The sequence below is a fragment of the Podarcis gaigeae genome (genome assembly GCF_964106915.1).
Source record: "Podarcis gaigeae genome assembly, chromosome: 14".
In the NCBI taxonomy this organism is placed as follows: Eukaryota; Metazoa; Chordata; class Lepidosauria; order Squamata; family Lacertidae; genus Podarcis; species Podarcis gaigeae.
The window spans coordinates 40,763,245-40,780,480 of NC_139690.1; the positions used below are offsets into that span (position 1 = coordinate 40,763,245).

A 17,236-nucleotide genomic window follows, 5' to 3' on the forward strand; every position below is an offset into this window, starting at 1 on the left:
TTGCCCCTTGAATTTCATTAAGACTGCCCACACTTTGGGCGAGGCATAAACCCTAGGTTCTCAGCTTTAAGTCTAACATACTGTTTTACTCGGTTAGACCAGAACTCGTTTAAGCAGAGGAAACTACCAAACAACACATTCAAAAAACCATCATTGACATAGAATCATAGAGTTCGAAGGGACCCAAGGGTCATCTAGTCCAACCCCCTGCAAGGCAGGAGTCTCAGCTAAAGCATCCATGACAGATGGCCATCCAACCTCTGCTTTAAAAGCTCCAACGAAGGAGAGAGTCCACAACCTCCCAAGGGAGTAAAGCTCAGATTAATTTTACGGGATCACATTTTTACCCATATCCCTTGAAAAAGCTAAGTGTGAGGGCTTTCTCTCTCTATATGTAGGGTGATGGTGATCAGCAGAGGGGGTGTGTGACCAGAGGCGATGGCACCCATCACACTCATTCAAAAACCCAATGTGCGTACAGACCTACAAAAAGTTGCTGAAGGGAAAACGCACAAAGTCACACACGTTTGGGGGATGGGGAAGAGAGATGAGGGATTGAGGAGGGTGAAACTTATTTTAATCCTTTAGCATTGTGTGTCATTAAACCCACAAACTAACCAGAAGCTCTGTGCAGATTTGCATAAAGCTCATTTCAAAGTAAGTGTTTATTGCTTGTAGCCACAGGCAACTGCACAACAACAGTAAGATTAATTACATAGGCTCCCCCCCCCTTCCTCTCTCATAACACTGGAACTCGAGGACATCCAATAAAGCTGAATTCAGGAAAGGCAAGAGGAAGTACTTCTTCACAGGGCGCAAAGCTAAACTATGGAATAAGTTCTCACAAGAGATAGAGATGGCCAGCTTGCATGGCTTCAAACCTGCCTTTAGCTGCAATTCTGAAGTGACCCTGCAGTGAACCCAAATACCAGGAGAATGCAAGGGGCACGATTCCATCACTGTCCAGGTTTCAAAAGGTGCTTCCATTTTCTGACACACACTTGGCTTTCTGCTTAAGTCTGATAGTCTGATTATAGCTCCACCTCCTTAAGAGGTCAATCAATCCTCTTATAATCATCGCCGCCACCACCACCACCATCATCATCATCAGTTTTAATCAAGACTCCAGCTCCCCTGGTTGAAGGAATCAAACAATAGTAAGCTTACATTTGACTCTGTACAAGTTGGAGCCACAGCTCTCCACCCCCCTCCCCGTCTGTGCACTCCTAGTTGAACTCCTAGTTGCAGGAAGCTAGACAGAGAACCAAGGAGAGTTTGGCTGCTGTGCTGTCCCCCTTTGCATCCAAACACTTTCTTAAAATTCACAACAGAAAATACAATTGTAAGAGACAAAAGATTATGTCTATGAAAAGCAGTAGGGACCACAGCTTAGTGGTAGAATACGTGCCTTTGCAAAAAGGCTTGATCCTGGTTACCCCAGTTAAAGGATCTCAGCAGCAGGTGCTGGGAAAGATCACTGGCCAGGACCCTGGAGAGCTACTGCCAGGCAGAACAGATAATTCAGAGCTAGATTGTCCGATAGTTTTGTGGATCATTCCTGTTCCCTTTCTTATAAATCAGGAGAGTGATACTCATTTTCCATCCAGCAGGCATTTGGCCTGTGTTGTTTATGGAGGTAAATAAGCCAGCCGGGATAGAATTATACAACCACAGATCATAGAATCGGAAAGTTGAAAGGCAGCTTCGAATATACCACATTTACTCGAGTCTAATGAGCACCTCTTTTTTTTGCCAAATTATGCTGCAAAAAAATTGGGTGTGCATTAGATGGCGCATTAGACTCGAGTAAATAAGCATCTCGGCGTCAGCAGTGAGGTGCGGGCTCCACCCTACCTGTCCAATGAGGGGTGTGTGGCTGTGCGCCCCTCAATGGATGAGCGCCCCCTTCACTGCTGGCTCACGCCACCCTCTAGACACAAACAGCCCTCCAAAGACATCAGCTATAATATTGGCTTGCCAAAAGAGGGGCTGTCTTTTGCTAATGGCAGAGTGGTGCAGACTGTCTGAGAAGCACACTTGTCTGGTCTACGAGAGAGCAACCATAACAGAGGACTTACATGCTATCCTCAGAGGAGCAGGAAGGCATTGCAGCAATGAGTCCGACTCTCCACCCACGCATCAGGGTCTCTCCATGAAACACTGTGAAAAACAGGGACATGGTTTAGAAATCTTGAAATTTCAATGGCTGCGGCACATACAAAGCTCAAGTCACCACCACAAAGCAAAATTCAAAGGTGGCAGCTTCATTTATGTGGCCATAGCTCATTGCTGATGGGTTAATTCATACCAGGGCATACATGAAGGCTAGCTGCTTCCAAGTACACAGACACCAAGTTGCATAAAGCATTTTGGCCAGGATGTCATGCACAGAGGATTAGCAATTAGAATACCAATTAACATCTGATGCATTTAGGGAAGGGGGAGGACATCTGTAGCTCTGCAGATGTTTCTGGACTGCCACTGTCATCATTGTTGACCACTGGCTATGCTGCCTGGGACTGATGGAAGCTACAGTCCAGCAGTATCTGTAGAGCTGCGGTTTCCCTCCCCTGATTCAGAGTATATAAACAAGGATTTACATAAGCAATGGGGAACCAGTCTCCATGCAGAGATGGGACCCGGGTGCATTCAGAAGGTGTGTCTCCAACAGTCTCAAATCCATGAACGAGAATGCAAGTTGCCTCAGGGCAAAAGTACACTGCAATGTATTTAATCAGTTTTATGTCTTGTTTAAGGGATTGAAGAGGGTCTTGAGAAGTCTGTTATCGATGGAGACAATTTCACTTCTACCTGTGACCATTTCAAGTTCACAGAGGCAGGAGAAGGTCTCAGTTGTATGCGTAGGAATCTCTAAAGGGTTTTTAGGTTGGCTGCAGGGTACCTTAGCCAATACTTTCCTCTGGGTGCCCCAACACCAGAGGTGAGGAAAGTTACAGTAAGAGAAGGGAGCCTTTTTTCAATGTGGCACCCAATCAGTGGCATTCACTCTCCAGTTTTCTTTTAAGCCATGGTATTATTCTAAAAAAGACTGACATTATGAGCCATCAAGCCTTAGAACTGGAACTTTTCCTGAAAGTTCCCACAGTTTGGGGCACTAGTATGTGTGTTCCTCACACATATCGTGGAGCACTATTTAGGAAACCTGGATCTAAGGGCATCTATTATATTGTTTCTTCATATTGTAAATTGCCACAGAATCTAGTGATGAAGAATGGTATATCTATATATAAGATGCAATTCCTATATTCAGGGTTCTTCCCTAGCAGGAATTCAGTTCTGGCACCTGTGTGTGCCATTGCCATTATACGAGAACAAGGGAGACATTCATGGTGAGCTCCAGCACCTCTTTTTCTCAAAAAATAGCACTGCCTATAATACTTTTTTTTGGGGGGGGGACACAGGTGGCACTGTGGTCTAAACCACTGAGCCTCTTGGGCTTGCTGATCAGAAGGTTGGCGGTTCGAATCCCCACGATGGGGTGAGCTCCCGTTGCTCGGTCCCTGCTCCTGCCAACCTAGCAGTTCAAAAGCAAACCAAAAATCCAAGTAGATAAATTGGTACCGCTCCAGTGGGAAGGTAAACGGCGTTTCTGTGCGCTGCTCTGGTTTCGCCAGAAGCGGCTCAGTCATGCTGGCCACATGACCCGGAAAAACTGCGGACAAACGCCAGCTCCCTCGGCCAGTAAAGCGAGATGTGCGCTGCAACTCCAGAGTCGTCTGCGACTGGACTTAACTGCCGGGGTCCTTTACCTTTTTTATAATGCTTTTTTAGTGCATTCAAGTCACCTCCATTTGGCAATCCAGCAATCACACTTGCATGGTGAATGTCTGCTTTTCATCAGCGAGCTTAGAGTGAGCTCTTCCTTACAGTACTGACTGCCCAACATGGTGAGAGATAGCTCTGCTTTACAAGGCCAACATGGCAAAAAATATTTGGCAACTCACTTTTCACTCCCATCAAGTTATGCATGAAAGCCTCCATGTCTGCTTGGCCAGAGACTGCAGCCCATTGCCAAGGCTCCACAGACAAACCCAGCTTCCTCACAGATTTGAGCAGACCTCTTTTGTATGCCAAGGAAGGACAAAGTGATGTTCTCTTCCCCACCTACGCTGGCCTGCAAACACGCTGCAGCAAACCCAGGTGCCAAGCAATTGGAACATCTGTTGCAACAGACAACAGTGAACTCTCTCTTACTATTTTGGGTTCAGTTGTGTTGCAAATTGTTCTGTAATCGGGTTGCATGGTAGCCCTGACAACATTTGTCCATTAATAGCTGCCGGCTGGAGGGGTGGCGCGGAAAGAAGTCGACATTTCCAAAAATATTTTTAGAGGGCGATATTTTTGGAGAGAGAGGTGCTTTTTCTGGGCTGGGTGCTTAGAGGGGAAAAAAGACACACTTTTAAACAGACCAAGACAAAAACAACCCTGCAGAACACACTTTATTAAAGGTGACTAGCTAGTTACAAGCCTAACATCAGTGATGAGCAGCATTGCACAGGAAGTTGTTTGGTACAGAGTCAGGCCATTGTTCCACTGAGCTTAGTGCCTGCCTACATTGACTGGCAGCTCTCCAGGGTTTCAGACAAGGGTTCCCAGGCTTACTTATAGATGCTGCGGGTTGAACCATATTATGCATGCATAATATTCAGTGAGCTGCAGCCTGTCCCTGAGAGCTTCCTTATCACCAGGACCAGCCACCCTTGTTGCCAAACTCTGCTTTTCATCTCTTGCCTCTCTCTTGTCACACCTCTCATTTCCTTTAAATCCTTACTCAATGCCCACATTTCCTGACACACCTTTGGCACGACTACAGAGTCCTCTGGACACTGCAGTAGCCAAGTGAAAGCATACATAAATGAAAGCCATACATGCTCTTCCCCTATCTGTTGCCATTTCTCTAAGACCTCTAGCTCAACGGTAGAGCATTTGCCTTGCACACAGAAGCTGCAAGGTTCAATCCCCAACATCCCCAGGTAGTGGTTCCTGCCTGAAACCCTGGAGAGCCACGGCCAGTCAGTGTAGACAATGGTGAGCTGGACAGACCAACGGTCTGATTTGGTATAAGGCAGCTTCCTCTGTCTCCATTCCTTGGCTGTCTGTGCCAAATTTTAGATTGCAAAATACTTGGGGAAGGGATTGTGTCTTATATTCTAAAGAAGCCTTCGTCCAACTTGGTGACCTCCAGATATTGTGGACTTCCAACTTCCACAAAGGATGGAGCTCATGGGAGTTGTTTCCCTTCTATATTCATTTCTCTTCTGCTGTAGTGTCTGGGCTACATTAGAGAGGAGAAAACTAAAGTAGAATCCCATGCTAGAAAGTGAAGGATGAAGTGACAATCATAGAATTGTAGAGTTGGAAGGGACCCTCATCCGGCCCCTGTGGCAGTTTATTTCCTGGGGTAAAATCCTAAAGAAAACCTCAACAACTTTGGTCGGCCCCCACGGCCCTTCATTTCATCAAATCTGGCCCTCTTTGAAAAAGGTTTGGACACCACTGATTCTATCCAATCCCCTGCAATGCAGCAGTCTCAGCTTAAGCATTCATGACAGATGACCATCCAACCTCTGCTTAAAAACAACCAAGGGAGGAGAGTCCACCACCTCTCATGGGAGTCTGTTCCACTGCTGAACAGCTCTTACTGTCAGAAAGTTTTACCAAATGTTTAGTCAGAATCTCCTTTCAGACAACTTGAAGCCATTGGTTTGAGTCCTAGCCTCCAGAGCAGGAGAAAACAAGCATGCTCCCTCCTCCATGTGACAGCCCTTGAGATATTTGATATCTCCTCTCAGTCTCCTCTTTTCTAGGCTAAACATACCTAGCTCCTTCAAATGCTCCTCATAAGGCTTAGTTTCCAGACCCTTGATCATCTTGGTTGCCCTCCTCTGCACCCGTTCCAGCTTGTCAACATCCTTCTTAAATTGTGGTGCCCAGAATTGGACACTGTATTCCAAGTGTGGTCTGAGCAAGGCAGAATAGAGTGGAATACTGTAGAGTGGAACTATTACTTCCCTCTGAATGACCTCTGAGAACTCGCATTCAGACTTCCAAATCAAAACAGAGCTCAGAGAGAAGTCTGAACTTCTATATAATTTTATTTTTATGCTGCCTTTCCATAATTAAAAGCCCCTAAACTTCCCATGATAGCTGTCTACACTTCCTTGCGGAAGCCTAACTCACTTCTGACAGCTGCAGCTCTGGATAAATTCTGTAAAACCATCGGCTACAACAGGTTGCCATTTTCTAACATTACTGTATTTTTCTTGTTGGAAGTGGGATAAAAAGTTGTTTAAATCTTAACCAAATAGTGAACCTTTCAGCATTGTGTGGACTTTCTAATGAATTGACTTTCTAAAGAGAGATTCTTACATCCGGATAACATTACCATGTTATATGAATAACATTTTAGGTTCATAATTATCTACTTATAAATGTACATAGATAAAATGTATGTATCATAATCAATAAAAAAATCAATAAAAATGATAAATAAATTGGAAGGCTGTGTGGAATAGAGGGGAGAAAGTGGAGCAATTCTGCTGAACTCTTCCATCTAAACAAACAAACAAACAAAAATTCCTTCCAGTAGCACCTTTCGTGCATGCACACGAAAGCTCATACCAAGAACTAACTTAGTTGGTCTTTAAGGTGCTACTGGAAGGATTTTTTTTAATTTTTTTTTTTACTATGGCAGACCAACACGGCTACCTATCTGTAACTCTTCCATCTAAAACAGGGATGGGGACCCTCAGGCCTGGGAGCCAGATATGTCACTCCAAGTATCACTGTCTGCAAACCATGCAACCTCCCAAGCCACATCCCTCACCAGCCCTGCTCTGCACACTCCTCATGTGTGTTTGCCTGGCTAGAATGTGTCCCTGAACTCTGATGAACTCCTTGCTTGTCAGGATAGATGATAGAAAGGACCTTGTGAGTGTGAAGAAACTCAGCCTGCTGTATAAAGGTGATATTCACATTTACTGCTCTTTCTGCGTTGGCCACAGGCCCTGCCCACGACTTCCACAGAGCTCCTGTGAGGTTGCCCAGAAAGGAAAGTGGCCCCTGGGCTGAATCAGCTCCCCACCTTTACACCAGCTCAGTCGGCAGAACACGAGACTCTCAATCTGAAGGCCAAAAGTTTTGTGCATCGCAGGGGTTGGACTAGAGAACCCTTGTGGTCACTTCCAACTCTATGGTTCTGTGCACCAAGGTGACATCTCAAAATGCAGTGCCTTGAGGCTTCCGTAAGCTGGAGGAGAAATTCCACAAGGAAGCTCAGTTCCTTTAAGAGAGAAAAGAGGTCCATCCAACCGCCTTAGAAAATGAGGAAGTGTAACTAGATGAAAGCCTCACCCACTTTACCCAAATTGTAACTGCGATTTTGGAGGGAAACCACCAGTTCCCCTTTTGTCCTAACCAAGAGTGGTTTTTAAAAATTATTATTTTAAGAGCTGCTCTGCAGATCTAGATGCAACCACTGTAGGAATCTTTCATAAACCTTCTGCAGACCGGTGAAATGAATCTTCATGTTCAAAACACAGCAGCCAGTCACTACTGGGAAGCGAAGTAGCAGCAGCAGCAGCAGCTAGGCTCACAAAAATAATTCTGTCCTACTCCGGTCCTGCTTTTGCTATCAGCCAGCAATGTGTCATGTGCGTCCCATGCTGGCACATCCCCAAATTGCAACATCATTCATATGATTGCAAGAACTTGATGGGAGTTCATTCTTCTAACATCTTTTCAAGGACTCCACCGGAATCAAACATCTTAAGGAACTGTCATGAAAAGACAGCTCAACTGAAAGTCAGGTTCCTCTCCAGGCAAATGTCATCCCTAGCTAGCAGGACCAGTGGTCAGGCATGATGGGAATTGTAGTCCCAAAATAGCTGGAGGCCCCAATTTGGGAAACCCTGCTCTAGTCTAATATTCTGCTAGTTCGTCTGTCAGTCCTATGAACACCAAGCATCAGAAACAAAGCACAAAAACAAGGTAAGCCAGCTTTGTAAATAAGGTAACAACTCCAGAACCTGAGACTGGTTGTGGGAGTGAAGAGAAGATGAACTATGGGAGACACACACACATCCTCAAACACATGCTTTTGTATCAGCAATTCAAACATTTCTTTTGAAATGTAGATCTGGAGCATGGAAGAGTAATTATTCTATTTCTCTCATGCACCAGCTACAGGATATATCTTTCTTTATATCACAATATTTCAAGCTCTAAATAATTCCCTTTCATGTGCAGCACTATGAAGGTTCTTCTCAGATTGAGTGTGTGTCTGCACTGATTTCTCCCATCTATGAAGTACTGGGTTTCCCCCGGGCTTCCATTGTGTCAAGGCTGGCCCACAACCTGCAATGTGGAAATCCCAGGATCAGAATAAACGATGCACATCCCATAGGTTTTGCCTAAGTGGATTGACAGTGTGGTGAGCCAATTTTAGCGTTCAGGTTCTCACCAAAGACTTCAGCAAAGCAGCATAGGAGGGGGAGGAGAGACATCAGCTGGACCAGGAGATAGAAACACCAGAAGAACGAAGGGGAAGAGCTTCTAATTTCTAGAAATCTAATCTCTAGATCTCAGTAAGACATATTCTCAATCTGCACCATTAAGAATGCACAAGATTCTTAGTAGGGCCATTACCTTCACCTCACTGGACAAGCCTTTCCAGAAAAAAATAGTGTCATTTCAGATCCACCATATATATAAACCAGCTTTAAATGCTTTTAAGAGTTACGTACTTGCCCAGAGATTTTGAAGTCCGTATTGTGATATCAGCTTCATAATTTTTGACATGGCAATATATCACGAATCATGATGTGTGTTATGCAAAAATCACAACATGGGAAGAATTGTGAAGCCAGCCAATGCCTCTACATTGCTCCATCCTTATTTCAAACACTGTGATATATCGGCACAGTGGTCCCTTGGTTTTCGAATGTCTCGGAAGTAAAACGTTTTGGTTTTCGAACGCCGAAAACCCGGAAGTAAATGCTTCTGTTTTTGAACGCACCTCAGAAGTTAAATGGCTTCCGCTGAGTGTCCCCCCCCCCCCCTTTTCTCTACTGAATTTGCAGACCGCCCTTTGCCCCTTGGTTTTCAAACGTTTCGGAAGTCAAACCGTCTTCCAGAGCAGTTTACGTTCGAAAACTGAGGTACCACTGGATATCGCAATGTTTAGCTGGTGATATATCACAATGTTGAAAACCAGATAACACCCAGCCCTACTGTTTGCCTCTAGATAATTCCATCCTTATTTCAAGCATTGTGATATATCAATATATTGTGATGTTTAGCTGGTGATACATCGCAATGTTAAAAACCAGATATTGCCCAGCCCTAACTGATAGAGCTCTTTTCGATCCAGAAACCTTTGGGGTAAAGCAGAGCATGGGAAGGGTGCAGCCTTTGGCCTAATTTCAGGTGGGTGGAAGGAGTCCGAGGGAAGAAAGGAGTTTGGAGGGTGGGAAATGGGAGGGTGAACCTGAAACAGATGGAGTAATAGAAGGAGGCAGACTGAAAGCTGCATGCAAATTATCAGTTCACATCTGTGGAAAGAGTGATGTGTCCCTTCCTATGCTGTCCACAGGGCAGCAGCACAGGCAGAGAGAAAGGAATGGGTGGCCCCACTCACTTTAGATTCTGGCCTCACTGCCAACACATAGACAAAATACCACTACCCCAAGAATGCAACCCTCAACAAAATAAAGGTTTCCCATCCCTGGTGTAAAGCAACAGAGGAGACGGCTGCAAAACCACCTCTGTTTCTAAGCGCCTGCCAGTAGAGCTTAAGGAACTCAGATGATGAGAGGGGCTTTCTAGCTTGGATGCAGGCGAGACATAGAGGTTTTCCTCAACAGCACCTGCCAAAACATGCATTCAATTCTACTGTACCTTAATGCAATGAGAATCCAAGCGCTTTTGTTACTGCTAAATAATTCCCACATGCCACTTGCAATCTGCAGAGCCCTTTGTGGTCTGTCTGCTTCATTCATCCACCCTGTGTGTTATTATTTCACAAGTGAAGAACCAACTCTGACCAAAATCTTGCTGGGCCGTTGCAGAGGTGGGACTTCCAATGCTGCTCTCCTAGGTGAAGAATCTTGTTTTAGTCCAAGGACCGCATTTCCTCCTGGGCAACCTTTCAGGGGCTGTATACCAGTGGTGGCAGGTTTGCCGCTGACCTAACTCCCTGACTGCACACCACGGCAACCAAATGCTAAGCCAGGGGCTTTTAATTCATTAAAAAGCAGAGCTGACATGTGCTTGAGTGAGGGATGAGCCTTGCAATCCAATATGGAGGGTGTGTGTTAGGGGGCGGGGAACCTTCTCCAGCTCAATGGCCACATTCTACTCTGGGCAACCTTTTCCGGAGGCCATATGCCAGTGACGGGCAAGGCCAGAGACAAAGCTGGGCAGAGCAAGCAATGTAAATTTTGCCTTTGTACACACATTCACACACCCCTATCTGCCCTCCATGTAGGCAGAGAAGGGGTGTGCTGGGGAGAGTCCCAAGGGCCAGACAGAGAAACTTGGAAGGGTGAATTTACCCTAGGGCTATAGTTCCCCACCTATGAAATTGTATAGTGTTTCTCAAACTTGAGTCTCCAGCTGTTTTTGGAATACAACTCCAATCAACTCTAGGTAGCAAGACCAGTGGTCAAAGATGGTGGAAATTGTAGCCCAAAAACAGCTGGAAATCCAAGTTTGGAAAACACTGATCTAATGATCTAAGAGCCAAATGCTGTCTAGTGGTTTTACCAACCCCCCCCCAAAAAAACCCTACCATACCTTTGCACTATATACAGTCTCAATGGCAAAATCTATCTTGCAAACTGAAGAGCTGTCAGCAGTTCCACAACTGTGATAAAAGTTGCCATGGATGTACTTCAAAGAACCAGCAACCCCCCATCCGCTGGCAACTTTAACACTTGGATGTTAAGTGACCCACTACTGACAAAAGCCCTGGTCCAAAATCAGCTGGGGGAGGGTAGTAAGGAGACAAATTTAAATAGGTTGTGACTGTGCTAAACACACCATGGTGTCCCTGGAGAAGCATGTTGTATTTGCAGCAACAAGGAGGGCGCAGACGCCGCCTCTACAAAGCCAAACATTCATTTTCGTCTTCAGGCCAAGCGGCTTCTATAAAGGAAACAGCAGTTCCTGGCTGGAGAGTTAGAAGAGCAACACATTCCAGCCTGCTCAGGAAAGGTTGCTAACAAAGCTAATTTGCATGCCACTGTTTACATATAAATATGCAAGTCTGATGAAACCGTCGCTGTTAAAGCACACTTTTATTTTGAGGACACTGGGTAGGTGAGGACAATTTCTGTACAGAGGAAGGAAAGGAGAACAACTCAGGAGGAAGGAACTGGGCACCGGGAGTAGTCACCAACCGGTCTAAATCATTTGACAAACCTGCAGGAGCAGCTGTTCCAAGTGTTCAGTTGGGCCTCAAAGTCCCAGTAAGGACCATGTTGCACTCTTAAATGCTTTGTGCAAGCCTGAAATAGCTCTCTAAAAGAGATTCCACAACTAGCAAGGGAGGCAGCTGTAGTTGCAATTGATATTCTTTGTCACCACTGCACACCAACATTAGCCTCCATAGAAAGATGTGGATAGTATCTCCAGAGCAGGTGTGGTACACTTTCAGACACCCAAATGGAGCTGATCTACAACTCCCATTTGTCCTAGCAAGCGTGGCCAGGGGGCCAGAGGTGACGGCAGCTGTGGTTCAGCAACACCTGGAGGGCCAAAAGTTTCCCCACACCTGCTCCAGACCAAGGCGTTATGCTTTGGAAGCCAACATTGCCATCATTTTCTTAGATCTAAACCCAGCTTTCTTAACCAAATCCCTTAAAGTGGCCTGGGACAAAACACCAGGGGTCTGCACTCCTGCATCCACTACCTATTTTCAGAGCCGTAAGACAAGGTAGGCAGACTGAAAGCTTGTAGGATCTGGGTTTGAGGTGTGTGTGTGTTTGTTTTTTACCAGAACACCAACATCCACCAAGCAGAGACAATGGCAAAATAGTGGCTATGGGGGTGGAGCCAGATGTAGAGTGGAGCTTGGAGCAGAGTCTATTCCTTCCTGCATCCCACAAGTCACAGACTGCCAGACCTTGTATGTGCAACTGCAAATCTGTATCCCAGACCTGCTTTCTCCCCCAAATCAACAGATCAAAGACAGCCTTTCTGAACGTGAATGCTTTAATCTTAGGCTACTGCTGCTACAGGGGGGCCCTCCCAGGGACTGTTATCGATAGGAAACAACATAACGTGAGGTTGAGATTCTGCTTCTCACATGCTCCTTACAGTGCCCCAAGTGTAGTGGTAGCCTATGTGGTGCCCTCTAGATGTTGTTGGACTACAGTTCCCATCATCCTTAGTTATGCCAGATGGGGCTGATGGGAAGTGCAGTCCAACAAGACTTGATGTATCCAGGATTAAGTTTGCTTTGATCGCTTAAGCAGGCTTTCAACCTGTGGACAGCACAGAATAACGGTAGCGGTCGGGACGGCACACGGGGAGAAGGGACTGACAGCTGAGTGCCACTTCCCTTCAGGATGTGCCGATTTAATGCATCCTTCAGATCTAATACATTCAACCTCAGCAGCTTTGCTGAGCAAAACGGTAAGAAACATGGTAGATTGATCTGATGTTGCTGTTTGCAGCTGAGAAAGGGCAACAGTTTGCAAAACGAAACAGACATTTAAAAGCTCTTCTTCTACTTATTAAAAACACATGTTCGCAGGGAGATTGCTACCAGATGCTGACTTTTAACAAATTATCGGCATATTGATTGCCACTGGGCCCTGCTGCTGTGTAATCAAAATATTGATTAACTATACAATAAAGCAAAAGTTTAAATGGAGAGAAAAGCTGTGTTTTGGCAAAAACTGTAGTGCTCCCTAGGAAATGCGCGTGTTGACAAGTGTTATTTCTTATTTCTTCAGAACCACCTTTAATAAATATTGCAAAACATCAACAGCTGAATACGCTGGGATGCCAAATCTCCATCTTGATATCCAAAGCGGCCTCTTAGCAGAGCAGGCTCCAGAAGGCTTCGAGTTCAGGGAGGGTTGCAGCTCCCTGAAGCAGCAAGGAAGAACAAGAAAATCAACAGGCCCCCAATGTTCACCCCTGAGCACACCATGACATGCGCTACCAAGAATCCACTGAGCAAAGACGCTGTCGGGATTGGACGCATTCGATCAGCACATCGGAAGGGAAGTCTTCACAGGCACACTCAACACACCAAATCCACAGAGACACTTGCCCTTGGTTACAGCAGGGAAAAGGTTCAAAACACTTTTGTTTACTGACTTGGAGAGGTCTGCTATACCAAGGATGAGCAACTCCTGCTCTTGGCCACCGTTTACTATCAACACCAGTGCAGAATGGAATGTTTTCTGCAGAAAGTTTATTGCAATGGAAAAAAATATAAAAAACCTTCCAAAACAATTTTCTACGGACAGTTACACCATTTCTAAAAATGAACTGTTTCATAAAATTAATTAATAACATAACGAATGGACACAACAGCGCTGCATTGCAGCAGAAACACTCATAAGTAGCAGGGGAGAGATTCAAGAGGAAAGCTGTGCTGTTTTCAGCGTGGCGCAGAGGTTAAAGAAGACCTGGGAGACCAGGGTTCAAATCCCCACCCCGCAAGGAAGCTCAGTGGATGATCATGGAGACTAATCACCATCTCTCAGCCTAAACCACCTCACAGGGTTGTCGTGGGGATAAAATGGGGAGGGGGAGAACCATGAATGCCACCTTGAGCTCCTTGCAGGAAAAGCGAGATATAAACAGAATACAATTACAATTAAACAAACGATCCAGAGGGAGGGGGGAATGAGAATATACTAGCAGCTCTCCTAGTTGTTTGGGGAGGGGTACGGGGTTTTTTGGGAGCAAAGGAAGGAGCATAGCTCAGTGTTCACAGCATGTGCTTTACATTCAGAAGGTCCCAGGTTCATCCCGTTTGTCTCCAGGAAGAGATTGCTGTCTGAAATCCTTGAGAGCCGCTGCCAGTTGGTTTAGTAGCAGACACTGCTGAGCTAGATGGACTAAGGGCAGATCTATTACCATACATTTATAGGACATCCAAGGCACATTTAAAGCATGTGATTTCCCCCAAAGGATCCTGGGAACTCTGCTTTGTTAAGGATACTGTGAATTGTAGCTCTGTGAGCTGGAAACGACACTTCCCAGGATTCTTTGGGGGGAGTCAGGTGTTTAAAATGTGTGTTCGGTGTGCTTTAAATGTATGGCAGGTGCATTTGCCATACTTATCTGATTCCATATAAGACGGCTTCTTCAAGTTCCACATCTGGATAACTGGAGGTGCAGATGTGAGACCTGGTTGTCTCCAAGGCCTCCTCTCCTGGGTGTTGTAAGTAAGGAAACTCCCAGGCTTGATGTAAGCAGCTCCCAGGCCCTCCTCAAGAGTGACTGTACCAATACCTCTGCACCCAACATAAGGGAGGACATAGTGAAAGTACAAGCTGTTCAACACTGGAACAGACCGTCTTGGAAGACCGTGGACTCTCCTTCACTAAGAGGTTTCCAAGCAGATGCTGGCTGGCCGACTATCAGAGGGACACGGCATCAGCAGATTTCTTGAGCAGCAGGGGGTGGGCAAGGTGACCTGTGAGGTCCCTTTGCGACTCTGAAGATGTAGAAAGATCTGGCTAAGATTGCCGGCTCTTGGCACTTCTGAGGAACCAGCTGCCAATTATATTAGATACTGAAATCTGGAAAAGTTTTATCATATCTGGCTCCAACTTATGTACTTTTGCTTTAAAAACTGAGGCTGATACTGCCCATCATTGAAAAAAATAACACAGATTATTAAGAGTGTTGGAGTGAACAACCATTCTTCTGCTAAGGACCACATTCCTTCAGGAGCCAGTACCAAAAGTTTGTTCATTCCCTCTTTTGGATACCCTCTTCTCACCCTCCAGGAGGCAGCTTGCAAACGGACAAATCTCTCTTGCCAGAGGCTTTTGGAGAGAGACCAAGTACTAGGCTGGCCAGTGGGGGTAAAAAGGAGGCCAGGGCCACTGCACCTTTAACCATTGACTGGATATAGCTCAGTCAGTAGTGCATGAGACTCTTAATCTCAAGGTTTGATGCCCACACTGGGCAACAGATTCCTACACTGCAAAGTTGGACTAGATGACCCTCAGGGTCCCTTCCAACTCTACTGTTCTGTGATTCTAAGGATGCAGACTAGGGAATTTCAACAGGTGTAATTGGCATGGCAAGCAACAGGAACACAGGAAGTTTCCTAATAATAATAATAATCATAATAATAATTTATTTATACCTAGCCGCTCTGGGCGGCTTCCAATCAAATGTTAAAAACAATACAGCATTAAATATTAAAAACTTCCCTAAACAGGGCTGCCTTCAGATATCTTTTAAAAAGAAGATAGCTGCTTATTTCCTTCACATCTGAAGGGAGGGCGTTCCACAGGGCGGGCGCCACTACCGGGAAGGCCCTTTGTCTGGTTCTTTGTAACCTCACTTCTCGCAATGAGGGAATCGCCAGAAGGCCCTCGGTGCTGGATCTCAGTGTCCGGCCTGAACGATGGGGGTGAAGACGCTCCTTCAGGTATACAGGACCGAGGCCGTTTAGGGCTTTAAAGGTCAGCACCAACACTCTGAATTGTGCTTGGAAACGTACTGGGAGCCAATGCAGATCTCTCAGGACTGGTGTTATGTGGTCCCGGCGGCCACTCCCAGTCACAAGTCTAGCTGCCACATTCTGGATTAATTGCAGTTTCTGGGTCACCTTCAAAGGTAGCCCCACGTAGAGCACATTGCAGTAGTCCAAGCGGGAGATAACTAGAGCATGCACCACTCTGGCAAGACAGTCCGCGGGCAGGTAGGGTCTCAGCCTGCGTACCAGGTGGAGCTGGTAGACAGCTGCCCTGGACACAGAGTTAACCTGCGCCTCCATGGACAGCTGTGAGTCCAGAATGACTCCTGAGCCAGACCATTCGTTAGCTCAGCATGGCTTCCTACACTGACTGGCAGCAGTTCTCCAGAACGTTAGGCGGTTGTCTTTCCCCAGCTCCACCTGGAGATGGCAGGGACTGAACCTTCAAAGCAGCTGCTCTGACTACTGAGTTATGGCTACTCCCCCAAATGATTTGGCTGTGGTGTTCTTAGTCAGAAAAAGTGACCCATCTCGCTCAGTATTGTCTACACGTCCTGATAGTGGCTCTCCAGGGTTTCATACAAGTCTATCCCTGCCCTACCCAGAAATGCCAAGATGCATGTAGAGGGACCTTCTACATGCCACGCAGATGCTCTGTTACTGAGCTATGGCCCTTCCCACACAGCTCTCAGGGGGTGCCAAAAGCAGCCAGGGAAAAGTTTTCAGTCCCTTCTTTTTTCCTCTCTCTCAACATTTTTACGGGAAGAGTCCCGTCTACGCTATTTGCAGATATTCAAATAGAAATACTTTCAATAAAACCATGAAAAGTATACACTTTGTCGATTTCCAACACCACCATGCCTTGCCCTCAATCAAATATTTTGTTTCAACTCTTTGACTATTGGAATAACTTTTTTCTTTTAAAGATACAGGGCAATGGGACATTTTCCAGAGTTTTCTGGGAAATTTGCCAAGGCAAAGTTTTCCAGAAAACCCACATCGCTATCTGGGAAATGTGTGTGTTCTTGAAAAGGAGTGTGTGTGCGAGGGGGAACCAGCAACCCAGATGCAAATCTGCATTTCCCTAAAACTCTGAGCCAAGCTATACATCCTGGTAATAGTGTGTTTACAACTGCGTGCTTAGATGTATGGCCAGTGTTTCCTTTCGGTTTGTTTGGTTTTTTAAGCAGCGACTAGGAAGTGCAATGAAGAGGGAGTGGCTTAACCCATTCCCCACATACCACTTTCCCACTGTTATTCCCCCCCCCCCCCGCAAAGTGCTAGTTTCAGCAGACAGCACCAATGTGTGCAACTAGCAGCTTAAACAGATAACATTTTCTGGTGATCAAGAGCTAATCCCCTTCCTTGTAGATCTCATCTGGATTTCACCACCACTTGTTTGTTTCCTGAGGTTAGAGCATGGTGCTGATAGCGCCAAGGTTGCAGGTTTGATCCCCGTATGGGATGGCTGCCTGTTTCCGCATTGCAGGGGGTTGGACTAGATGGATCCTTAGGGTCCTTGCCAACTCTACGATTGTA

The 17,236-nt window shown here is 45.8% G+C and overlaps 1 protein-coding gene across 3 annotated transcripts in view; it reads right to left on the reverse strand.

Moving 5' to 3' along the window:
- DCUN1D3 (defective in cullin neddylation 1 domain containing 3) overlaps window positions 1-17,236 on the reverse strand; it is a 36,970-nt gene that overhangs the window by 12,638 nt on the left and 7,096 nt on the right. For all 3 annotated transcript variants that reach the window (XM_083711807.1, XM_083711809.1, XM_083711808.1), the window contains exon 3: window positions 2,079-2,160. The gene's annotated coding sequence lies outside the window, so the exon portion shown is untranslated. The remainder of the gene's footprint in view (window positions 1-2,078; window positions 2,161-17,236) is intronic.